Below are 12264 nucleotides of genomic sequence, written 5' to 3'. Positions count from 1 at the left end.
TTTCAGTTGCCAGCAGCAGGAGTATGCCAAGAACTGAGTCAGAAATCACCCCCAAGAAGTTTGTTTTTGAAAATAGGCAGGTTGTATTAGGATGCATGGTGAGCCTGTGGGAGTAAGAGGCTATCCACGTGCTATGAGTTTGAATGTCATTGTTGCACTTGCTTAGGCTTGTATTGTGATAGGACCCTTGAAAATGCCAGAGAAATAATAATTTAAAAAAAAGATATCTAGGGATCTAACCCCTGTTTATTTTCTTTCAGGTTTTTTTTTCCTTTTTAAATACAGTCCCTGCTTCTATGAGCAAACAAGGAAAACTGGTAGTTTTCCTGTTTGAAAACTCCTCTATCTTCTGCTATATTGATATTCATGTTCCCAGGGCTGTGTTTCTTTACCTCTGCAGAAGATTATGCTGCTTTCTTTCCCTTCATAAACTACTGCTTTTTTTCCCGTGTCTTTTTTGTTACAGTTTGGGCTTTATTCAGTGACTGAGATCATAAATTAATGTGCTTGTATTTTAACTTTTAGCAGCCATCTTGCAAGTATAGTGAGTTAAAAACACTTTCAGGTGTTTTTTAGGACTTCTGATACGAAGCAGTAATGCAATGCTGTTGAATAAACTGCCCATGCATAATGCTAGAAGGTGAAACTTCTACTGGAACTATGATATTTTATGTCAGCTTCTGATAAAACTGCATAAAAATTATAATTTTCAAGATATGTTTATCTACAGAGTAATTCACAATCCTATCCCTGAAGAATAAACAATAAAACAAAAAAATCCCTCTCCAAAAACCCTCTCATATTAAAAAATTTACATTACTTAATCTCTATACATATAGGAGTGTGTGTGTGTGTCCGTGTGTGCCTGTTTGTGTGTGTGTGTATATATGTATATGGTAAGATTATCTAACTGCTGTTTCTTTCCCTTTCTATTTCAGTTTCTCAGCTTGACTGCAGTTATCTACAGAGATAATTGGGATATTTTTGCTCCTGTTGCCCTAAAGGAGGGCAGGAGTGTTGTTGCTGCTTCACAGACAAAGAGAAAAGAGGTCAAGTGGATTTTCTCAAGGTCACACAATGACATCTGCAGCAGAGCTGTGATTTGAAGCCAAATCTCCTGAACCACAGAATTTAGACTATTAAAAGATCAGAATATATTGGATGTAACAATCATGAAGACACCCAAATCAAATGCGTAGTTTTCATATCCTTCCCACTCCTCCCCCCCCTTGCCCCCCCAACATAACAGCAAATTGTGGGCTTTTATAAACATTGCTCCAGCAATATAATAGCTCTTTATCATTATACTTTGCAAAGCTTGATTGGACTGTTCACCTAGTCCCAAATTTGTTGGCACAATTTTCAAAAGAATATTTATTTTGAAGCAGATATGTGCCTCATAGTTTCTTTCTTTAAATCAACTGGATAAGAAAAGCGAAGACATTCACTTCCTGGTCCTGAAAGGAAGGATTCCAGCTCTTTCTCAATTTCTATCTTTAAAATGTACCTTTGGTGAACTACTTTTGGAAAAGTTTATTTTATCATGCCCACAACCTGCCATTATGTGCAGTAGTGATCTATTTTTCCTATGTGCTCCACTGTCTCCCTGCTCTTGTTTGGCTTTTTTCCTTCAAACAGTCAGCATATTTGGACAGAACAACTTTTCCTGCTATCCTATGCAGTCTTTAGGGTTTGGGGGCCTATAGAAATACAAACCAGAAATAGGCAGTTTCATCCTAAACACCCCTTGCTTTTCCCCAGTAAGTGGAGTTGTCTCCAGTGGCTTAACTCAGCACATAAACCCGAGAGGCTGCCAGCGTTCTGCAGAAACTGAGTGGTTCTGCTCACCATGTTTTGGGGTAGTTCTCTTCTGATACCTTAAATAACCTGATTTTCTGACAGCTTGGTCTATCTACTTTAGCACTCAGCTCTTGCATTTTAACTTGTCAGAGTTATCCCCTATCTCTTGTGTGTTGGTTAGTTGAGAAACTGGAGCTAGGTTAGTTCTGGTGTGCAGAACTGTAACAGCTTTCCCCCGCACCTGGCAGTTTCTGTTCTCATTGACAAATCTCAGCTCCAGAAACACTCTGCATTTTTTCTTTTTTATTGCTTTTCTTTTTGTCCTTTTCATTTTTGGCAGCTTGGTCTGCTTCTGAACAGTTTTCATTTAGGGTCACATATCTGCTGACTGAAAAGATTCAGCTGATTTCTGGTGCTTCCCTGACTCATTTTGTCCCTTGCAAACAGCTGGTGCTAGTTTTCTCTTGGAAAACTTCACCACAGTGGATGACTTGGGCAGAAGATAGAAGTATGGTAAATACTTTGAACTCTGGAGGCCATAGTTCTCAGTGAGGCTTTCTGGACTCAGTAGCTTCCTGTCTTCACTCACAGGAAAATCAGAAGGAAATGATACATATTGTAGATTAATTACATTTTAGGAACCAAGTTCCCTTGGTTCCTAAGCATTTGTTTCTATGGAGAAGAAAATTGTTCTGAGATGGGAGGATTTGCAGTCCTGAGTTAATGTGAAGTAAGGCAGTCTACCACTACAGTGCTAGGACATTAGTCATTTATTTCACCTGAACTGGGGCCTCGTTGGTCTGTTTTGAGAAAGTCACTGTGTTGCACTATTATACGTTCATTGATATGGCACTGAAATGCACTATGAGGTGTATGTCCATCAGCACTTTATCCTCCACTGGTTTTGGAGAATGCATTGAAGTGACTAGGGACATGGCTCGCTAAGGTTTGGGTGTGCAGCTATAGGCAGCAAGGTATGTTGCTGTTTTTCAAGAAAAGAGGCATATTGTCAGATTTTGCGATTTAGTGAGAAAAGAGAAAATTGAATAATACTCAGACCCAATAGTTTAGTTCTGTTTAGTTTAGGTGATCCCATTCATCTCCAGACTTTTCTAGGAGAAGGATGTCATTTAAAACTCTCTTGGTGGCAGGTCAGACAGGGAGGTCTGGGACTGGCAAACTCCTCTCCCTACAAAGTCCCTTTGCCCTACTACACAAGTGTTCAAAGTAGAGGTTTAAAAAGGGTGTCTGTAAATAAGCTATTCAGCACAACCATGCCAGGTTTTAGTGTTTTCTGCAAAAACACATGCTAAGTGAAGTCCCCTCAACCATAATTTTTGTGCTGATTTGTCTTGATTTCATCTGCTATTTAGAATATTTCTGTAAAAGCACCTGATTGTTAGCCTTACCTTCTCTGCTCACAACTCTCCTTGGATAATTGTGAGTGACTTTAACACCTTTTCCCCACCCAAGCTTTGGACAAAACAGTATATGAGATTTAGCTCAGCCTTTCCACTAAGCAGATACATAAGAGACCTACCTACTCAGTAAAAGGTGCTGAGTTTTCAGTTGTGGTCTGTGGGAGCAGTAGGGGAGGCAATGTGTTCTTTAAATGTACTTCTGACAGGAGAGAAAATGGCCTTAAGTGGCAGCAAGGGAGGTTTAAGTTAGATACTAGAAAAAATTTCTTCTGTGAAGAGTGATCAGGCATTGGAACATGCTCCTCAGAGAAGTGGTGGAATCACCATGCCTGCAGCTATGTAAAAACATGCAGATGTGGTGCCTAGGGATGTGGTTTAGCAGTGGACATGGCAGTGTTAGGTTAATTGTTGGACTTAGTGGAAGTTTCCAGCCTTAATGATACTACAATTCTATGGTGCTATGATTCTAAATGTTTGCAAACTCTGTATGCATGCAGAGGAAGTTTGTGATTCTGGCATCATCGACAAATAAAAACTATTTCTGAAGCAAAAAAAAAAAAAAATCCCACAAGAACAAAACATGGTGGCTTGAATGGATGCCTGGAAAATTGTGAGAACATGCCAAGATATATATTTTTCCAAGGCAGATTCTTGCTTGCATCTGCTCAGGGGATTTTCTGAATAAATTGTTTTTTTCTGTTTAAGAGAATCTCTTAGGGTTTCTGTGGTATTCTTCAGGTTCTAGCAAACTTCAAGAATTTAAATCTTTTGACAAGAAGTACTACCAGCATAATGGTGATACCTTAAGTTTTAGCTTTTATATTTTCCAGATTCTGTACTGCATTATTATATAACTCTGAACTTCATATAAAGTGTTAGCAAGTTCCCTTCACAGCTTAGTTAGACAAAACAATTCTTTTCCAGCCTGAGAACAAAGGACGCCACTGCAGCTTCAGCCCCAAAAAGTGTAAACAAGAGTGAGTGGAGGAGAGCAATCTGGGAGGATGGGACTTCATAACCTGAAACTGTAATTGGACAATTAACCCCAATATGTAAATGGACCAAAACTTATAAAAGTGAAAATGCATGATCCAGTGTCCATTTTGGGTGTAGCCCTGGCCAGGCTCTTGCACTGCCTAAGGTGTATCCTTGGGAGACCTTTTAATAAATACCTACTTTATTCCTTTAACTCTATCTATCCTCTGTTCTAGGTAGCCTCTCTAGGCATCAATGTGACATTGCATGAGGAGCTACCTCTCCATGATTATTTTCATCCTGGTCTCTCATTTTTTGTGTAATACTTCTTGAAAGTCATGGTGACCTGGTGATCACTGCAGAAGAGCTCACTTCTGCAGTTTCCATGTGACCTCACATGTCACTTCTAACATTTCCAGTCTTTTCTAGCCCCTCTATGCTTTAGATATTTGAGAGATTTTGAACAGCTCAGCAGAACAGAGACATTTTTCCTACTTCTGTCTTAGGCCCTGTTTTTGTGCTATGGTCTCTGGCCAAAAAAGGCATGTAATTCTAAAGAAGATGACAGAAACTTACTGTTTTGCAAAGGTGATTTTCTGTGTGAGTATTTTACGTTGCTCACAGAATCGCCAGCAACAGTAATGGCAAAACCAGGTTTAATATAAAAGTGAAACCTTAATGAAGTACATTGCTCAGTTCACTCTCTTACTTATTATATGGTTAAAGCACACAGATGGAAAATTGGACTGAAACATAAAATCAATTAATCTGAAACTAAAATCAACCAAAAATTATCTGTGTGAAGACTGGGGATGGAAAAGTATAAAGATGGGAAAGGTTAAGGATGAAAACAAAAAGGGAGGCCCTTCCACTGAGTCATAAATCTCAACATAGACTCCTGTGCAAAACTTAGCTCTGGACTTGCACGGTAGTTTGTGCCTGAAGAGTTTAACACCACTAAAACAATAATCTAATTTAAACAATTTTCAAAAGATTCTATATAATTTACTTCAACCCCTATTTATAGGCCTAACTTACCAATCTAAAGTACTTAAGAAATTCCAGGTACATTTTCTGTAGCATTTTCACACAGTACATACAAGGTACCTGTGAAAATTCTCCCTTGAGCTCAGTGAAGTGCTCATGTCAGATGTCTGCATCTTCTCAGCAGGCAAAGGGAAGAGCCTCGAGGAGTGGGGGCATGGGCCCAGGCTTTGTTTGGCAGTGGTGCTCCAAGTACAGCAAACCTGAGAATTCTCTGGCTCTGAGAGGCCCCACTCAGAGGGAGATGCTGGAGGTGAAAAGGTCTCACTTGGGCCCACTGTTTATAGGTTCACAAGAGCCTTGGCTTTTAACACATTGACGTCCTGGTCACTATTCGAGTTGGAAACTTTCTTTTAAAGTTCAACAGCAAAAATGTTGTTCCTCTTGGCTTGTTTTTCAGGTGAAAAAAATAAGTTTCCAATGGCGTTTGTCACAACCAGGAGGTTTTTAGACAGCACCAGTTCCTGGGAGCAGACAGTGTGTCTCATAAACTCAAGAGAAGCTGAGCTCAGGTGCTGTTCATGATGACTAAGGCCTAGTGAACATTTCTGAGATTACAGTGTAGCCCAGCATTCAGGACAGGGAGAAATGCACTAACAGGCTTTCTAATGTTTCTAGGATGGGTTTTTTCAGTGTTTTTGAGCATTTTTTGGTTTGAGTGGGTTTTAAGTTGCTGTTGCTTCCACTCTAATGAGCCAAAACTAACTTCTGACTTCTAATGGAAGGACATTTGTGTAAAGAAAAACTTTTTTCAGTTCTCAGTTTCCTTATTTTGACAGAAAAAAAGATACTGTGGGCTAAATATTGTATTTTCACTTACAGCGAAATAACTATTTTAAATGCTTTTTTCAACTCCAGAAGAAATTTTGAAAATGCCAGTTGAGGAACCTCCAAATACAGATTGAACTTGCTGTCATGTAAGCATCTGTTTTATGTCAAATATTCCTTCACACACCTTCTGTCCATAATTAATCTCATGAATAAAGCAAACGTTAAAAAAGTGTTCTGCCTACTAGAAAAGAGTCAGAAGTCCTGCACTGGTATAAATAGTCTTCAAATGCAATTCAAACAACCACTATCATTAATCATAATTTTAATTTATAATGCAATAATATAATAAAATGCAAAGTATTAAATATTATTATTCTATTCACTTAATTGAAATGGAAAATTACAAGGGGAAATGAAATATTATTCTTTCTTTTTTATGCTGTCACATCTAAAAGATTTTGTCCCTAATCACTGCAGAAAATATATTTGGAGAATACTCTTCTGATGTCATAAGCATCTTCACCTATGTATAAGGTTGATTCCTTTGCCGGAATTTTAGTCAGTTTTATTTCTCCACTCTGATGTCCTCCTTTGTGAAGTCCTCATTTTCCCAGCCTGTCTTTAATGTCCTTATTACTGCCCTATGAGTTTTCACCAAAAGTGCTCCACACATTTCAGAAGGACTGTGCTCCAAACAAATGCAGCTCTCTTAGTAGTTCTGCTAAGGCTTGCTGAAACAGAAGATTACTCTTTTCTCTCAGCAAGTCCATCCCCATACAGTATTGGTTTTTCCCCAGCATTCCAACACTACTTACAAAGCTTCATAGCTCCCAGGCTGCTCCAGACTTTGCAGAGTCTGGAATGGCACTCTGGTATTGTCCACAATGTTATTTTCACCAGATGATTGTTTTGGGCCCTAGTCCGTGTTAGAGTCTTCCTTTGTTCATCCTCATCTGATGGAATAAGTAGCATGCTACCACAGATAGCTATCCTGAGGACAATAAACTTTGGTACTTAGTGGCAGCTGTTAATGTGGACCCTATTAGTAATTTTGGTGCCCCTGAAGACCCCTTCTGTTCCCAGTCAAGCCAGCTGGAAGCTTTGGGGATGCTCAGAGTGCCATGGTCTAATGCAATGAAAATGCCATTTTTGATCCCTGACTACTGCTCTTTGTGTTTACTGCAGCTGAGCCCATAGGAACTGCAGTGGTGAATGTGAATAGTTTAACAGATCATCCTGAAGATGTGTGTGACTGTTTGAAAGTAGACAGTTGTCTGGCCATGCTTGGCATTGCTAATTGCTGTTTTATGTGCCTAGAATGGATGTTATGCCTCAGAGCAGCAGCCTGTAGAAATAGAAATAATTAATCCACCTGCAGTATCCCAAAAATTGCCTGCAGGGTGTCCACAGAGCCCCAGGGCTCCATGCTGCTCCCATCAATATCTGGCTGTGAGGAAAACATGTTTATAAATTGCAGCCAATTTGAGGCACCCACTCTGAAATGCAGTGCTTAAATGGAGAGAGAAGAGGGCATAAAGGGCAGTGAGGAAAGGCAATTTAAAAGGATGAAGTTGCTTTTGCGCTGCTTGATTTGCTTCTTTCTTTAGGTGTGAATTAGATTGAAGGACAAACCCTAGAAGCCTGGTGTGAGCATACGTCAGCAGAAACTCTGACCCTGAGCCTCTACAGTTCAACAGTTCAACAGCTTTTAAGCTGTCTGACTCCTCTGCCCTTCCTCTGGTGTGGTGTAGCTATGTGAGGTATGCACAGGACCAGCTGTCTGCTCAGGATTGCTCATCTGCTGGGGTGTATGTGTCCTGTGGCACAGGCAGGTCTCCCCATGGATTTGCATTTTCAGCGTGTTATCTGGCACTGCATTTGCATGTTATCTGGCACTGCTCTGTTGGCCTCCGCCAGGTCCTGCCACTGCAGTACAGCATCAAAGCCTTTTCTCCTGCAAGGCCACTACTTTGTTTTCCCTCAAGCAAAAGAGGGTTCTCTCCCTGGTCACAGTCCTGAGGGAGTAGCACCAGGCTCTTCTACATTTGCAGGATCAGCCCTGCATTTATTTCACCTGTTCTGTGGAGTCATTTCCACTTTTGTCTCATCTGTACAGGTTTAGGTATAACCTTCATATATGGATCCTTCATACATGAAGGATAGATTTCACCTAATATGGAGGACAAATTATGAGATTGTTAACTAATGTATGTGTTAAGATTGAAGCTTGTGCCTTACCAATAGCGTTAAAACCATTGTTTTATTACTATTTCTTGAATACTCTGATTTCGTACAGCTTGTATGAGAGGGGCTGTTTTCTAAAAGCGTACAAGAAGAGGATCCAGGGGTCTCTCTTCAGCCTCTGAGCTGACATGGGAATATCAACTGGAATAATGGTTTTTATGGATAAATAACAGACAGTGCTAGACAAAGCAACAGACTAATGATTCTAGCATTACATGTTGTTGTTTGGGGTTTTTTGCAAATACAAGAATTAAATCTCAGATTTCACCTACAAAAAGATAGTCCTTGTCAAAAAGCCCCGAAAAAAAGGGAAATCATGCTGGTTTAATTTTTGCTAGTTGACCATGGCTTTTATTTATATAGGCTAGAGAAGCTAGGGCTTGGAGAAATAAATGGGAATCATTATTTGTAAAAGCTGGTGAGCTGGAATTCCCAGTGACTCTATTTCAGTTACATTTCTTTCCCCTCTTTTATTGCCCATTGTTTCTAGATTCAAAGAAGAGGCAATGTAGAATGAAATGCTGCTAGTTCTGTAAGAAATACATCATCCCTACCACAATGGATTAGAAGGACTATTAAACAATGAATGCAGGAAAAAGCAATTAATCTGCTGAGAAGTAATTTTCCAAGTGCAACATTTTTCACTGAGTACATATTTTAAGAGGTATCTCATTATTTAGGTCTCCTACAGGTTAGTATCCTTCTCGCTTTTAGAGAAGATTCAGACTGTACATATTCGTCTTCCTGGAACTTAAGCAAAACTTTGATGTCTTGGAAGCCCTTCCATTAACTGATTTTTTCCTCAGAGTTTCTGCCGCTGTCTCTGTGTCCCTTTTTCCACGGAAATTCAAGTCAGAGGTCCAGTTTGTCATGCTGTTAGTTTAGGATAATTTACGTCAGCGTTCCGGTGTCCTGACCTACATGTCATCTCGCTGCTTCCTTCGGTCCGTCTAGGACAGGCAGTCACAAAGCTGTTCTTTTGTTCTCCCGTGTGCTGATTTGCTGCTAATGAAGGTGTGTGGTGGTGTGCTAAATTCGAAGCCAAGTGTTTTCCCCTGATTACTGTCCTGCCAGCCCAGCTGTGTGCCTGCACCTGCTCTGTGTTCAGGCTGCCTGTGTTCCTCCTGCTGAACCTTCCATTAACTGCATTTTGTGAGAAGCCTTTTGCATCCATAGTTTGGAGCAAAATTGCTAAAATGTATTTGGGGGTGGCGAATGAAAAGAAAGTGAAGGGTACCTCATCAGTCTTAATCAACCTGCTTTGGTCTGAGCCAGCTCCAATCAGCCAGAAGTGGTAGCTTTGCCACTCTTTCATTCAGTATAACTCACAGCAGGCATGCTGGACAGTCAGTGTACAACTCATTAACAGTGACTAGGCCGGCTGTGACCTTTCACTGCCTGCATAAATGATACAGCCAGGTCTCCAGATGCAACAAAAAAGGGAAGGTGATTCTCTGCTTCAAGCTTCCACACTATGTTAGAATTGACTTTAGACAATCAGTTCAGGGAGATCACAGTAAGAAAGCTTAAGGGCCCCTACTGAGAGAATGGGCAGTAATTTTGCTGTGTCTGTGATGTTATTCTTGTGAAAACAGTCTAGTGACAGTAGCACCATCACTTTCCAGTACAGTCAGCTGTGCAGCACAAAAGTGTTCTGCTAGACAAATATGTGTGCCTAGAGTGTTCCCTCCCTGTGCATGAATTTTTCTCAGTCCTTTCCTCCATCATCTTTAGAGACAGACAAGGCAACTGCCTTATTCCTGATGTTACCCTATGCATTTGATCATGTCCCTCCCAAAACAAATCTCATACCAAGATATGGAAGGTGTAAGCAGGAGGGGCAGGCTTTAAACCCAACTCACAGTTACATCAGAAGCACTGGGCTATCTCAGTTGTACACAGCAGATTGTTTTTAACAAGAAATGAAAAAAAAAAAGTCTGGAAATTCCTAAGTGTAAAGGAATCACAGTGAAGGATCTCACCCAGAAGTTTCTGTGCTACCTCACCTGTGTACCATCTGGTGTTTCTCACTGTAGAATCATAAGGAGTCACCATGTAGTGCGGGGAAAGACAGTCTTGTTCTAACCTTCTGCAGCACAGAAGGCTAGAATTTTCCTCTGGAAAATTCAAGCCATGACACCTGTATCTGTTATCAGTCTGTTAGTTTTTAAAAGTATGAAATAAGTAAAAAATTCTGAAAGAACTGTTCAGCCACGATAGCCCTCCAGCTGGGCTCCTTCCCTGTCTGTGAGACCCAGCACTGTTTTTAATGAGCATAAACAAGAAGGAAACAACACAATGGATGAAGGTCCACTCCTGCCCAACAAACAAGGGGTTGAGCAAAAAAGTCATTACTAATAGTGTATTAAACCAATGCATACGTAAAACTGTTTAACTATGGAAAATCGACCACTGAGCTCTGTGTTGCTGTAACTTGTGAGAGTTAACTACACAGAAATAAAGAATTTACTTAGTTGTAGGATTACTTGGACCCAGAGTGTTTTCTACCTATCAGGCACCCAGCTACAATCATTCTTCATTACTAACAGTGAAACAAAAAAAAAACATTGCATAAAAAGCTTAAAGGTAGTATCATATTACTTCACTTTCTGTAAATTGAGGATTTTTTTTCATTATTTTAAATTTGCTGGGTGAGAAAGAACCATTTGCATCCATGTTGCTGCCAGATTCAGTGACAATTAGTCTCTTCCTGCTTTCTCTTCCTTCTCTCCTTTCACACCACTCTGCATCAACATCAAAAGAAGGATTGAGAGAACATTGAATACAAATTGATAGAGAGAAAGTGGGAATGGCACTGCCCCTCAAAGCCAGAAGCTGCAAAAGCATCTCAGGCACAAAGAGGTGATGAAACAGCTATAAAGAATTCTATTACTTGCTATGTGTAAGTTGCAGTCATCAGTCCTGCTGTGTCCATGCAAAGTTCCATTAAGGCTGATTTTGAAGCTGTTCTCTAGTATGTTTATGGAAATGAAAAGTAAGAGTTTCTTGGTTAAAGAGTCAAACTAGTGCATAAAGAGTTCTATAGAGGTAAAAATAATAATTGAAGCTGTTGTATGTTATCTATCTTTGTAGTTTTAGGTTGTTTTTTTTTTCCATTTTAAATATCGAGTCTGTGTCTAAAAAGAGTTTTGTCAACCAAGCTCTTCCCCCTCTGGAGCAACTCTTCAGTGTCTGGAGTACTGGCAAGAGTGAAGAGGTAAAAATTCTGAGTAATAAATACAAAAATTGCTGATGAGGATCTTCACATGGCTTTCAGGTATGCAAGATGTAGCTGGTGAAGCTTTCTGCTATGTGAAAGACAAACTGCATTTCCTTTCCTTTCATGTGCTGTTGTACAGAGTGAATCTGCTGTATTGTAAAGTCCTGATTTCATGCCATCTTCTCAACCTCAGAGATTTTAGACCTAGAAACCCCAGATATCCTCAGAGGTTTCGTGAGCTGTATGCCACCCTCCCCTGTCAGGGCTGTGCACAAGAGTGCAGGGTCTGTTGCTCTCCATTTCTTTTTGATAACTTCATATGCCAAACAGCTGGGGAAAAAACCCCACATATTTGCTGATTTTTGCTGAACTGTGGTAATTCATGCTGCATGTTCCTTCAGCGGCTGTTTGGCACCGTGATGCCAAATTGAATTTGGTGTTGCTGATATTTTCAAAGTGGAAAAAGCTTTCATTGCTTCAATAAGTCTTTCAGTGTACTTCACAGAAGAGCAATTTAAACAGACTGCAATGTTGAAATCAAACCAACTCTTCCACCAAGCACTACCACAAAGAATAGATAACAGTTCATGACTTTCTGCTATGCACTGCCGGCTCTATGCCTCAGCTAGACAAACAGGAATCTTCTTCCTTTCTCAGAGAACTGGTTTTGCCCTGTTAGACAACTCCAGGACATCATCCTTAGCAACAACAACACATCTGTCCCTGGGATACAAATCACGTCAACCAGTTGTTGCCTGTGTTTCATGCTATGCTGGATTTGATTTACAG

Source organism: Agelaius tricolor, unplaced genomic scaffold, assembly GCF_023055355.1.
Source record: "Agelaius tricolor isolate 1412-34295 unplaced genomic scaffold, bAgeTri1.0.p SCAF_4, whole genome shotgun sequence".
NCBI lineage: Eukaryota > Metazoa > Chordata > Aves > Passeriformes > Icteridae > Agelaius > Agelaius tricolor.
Note: the sequence above shows the minus strand (reverse complement) of the source record.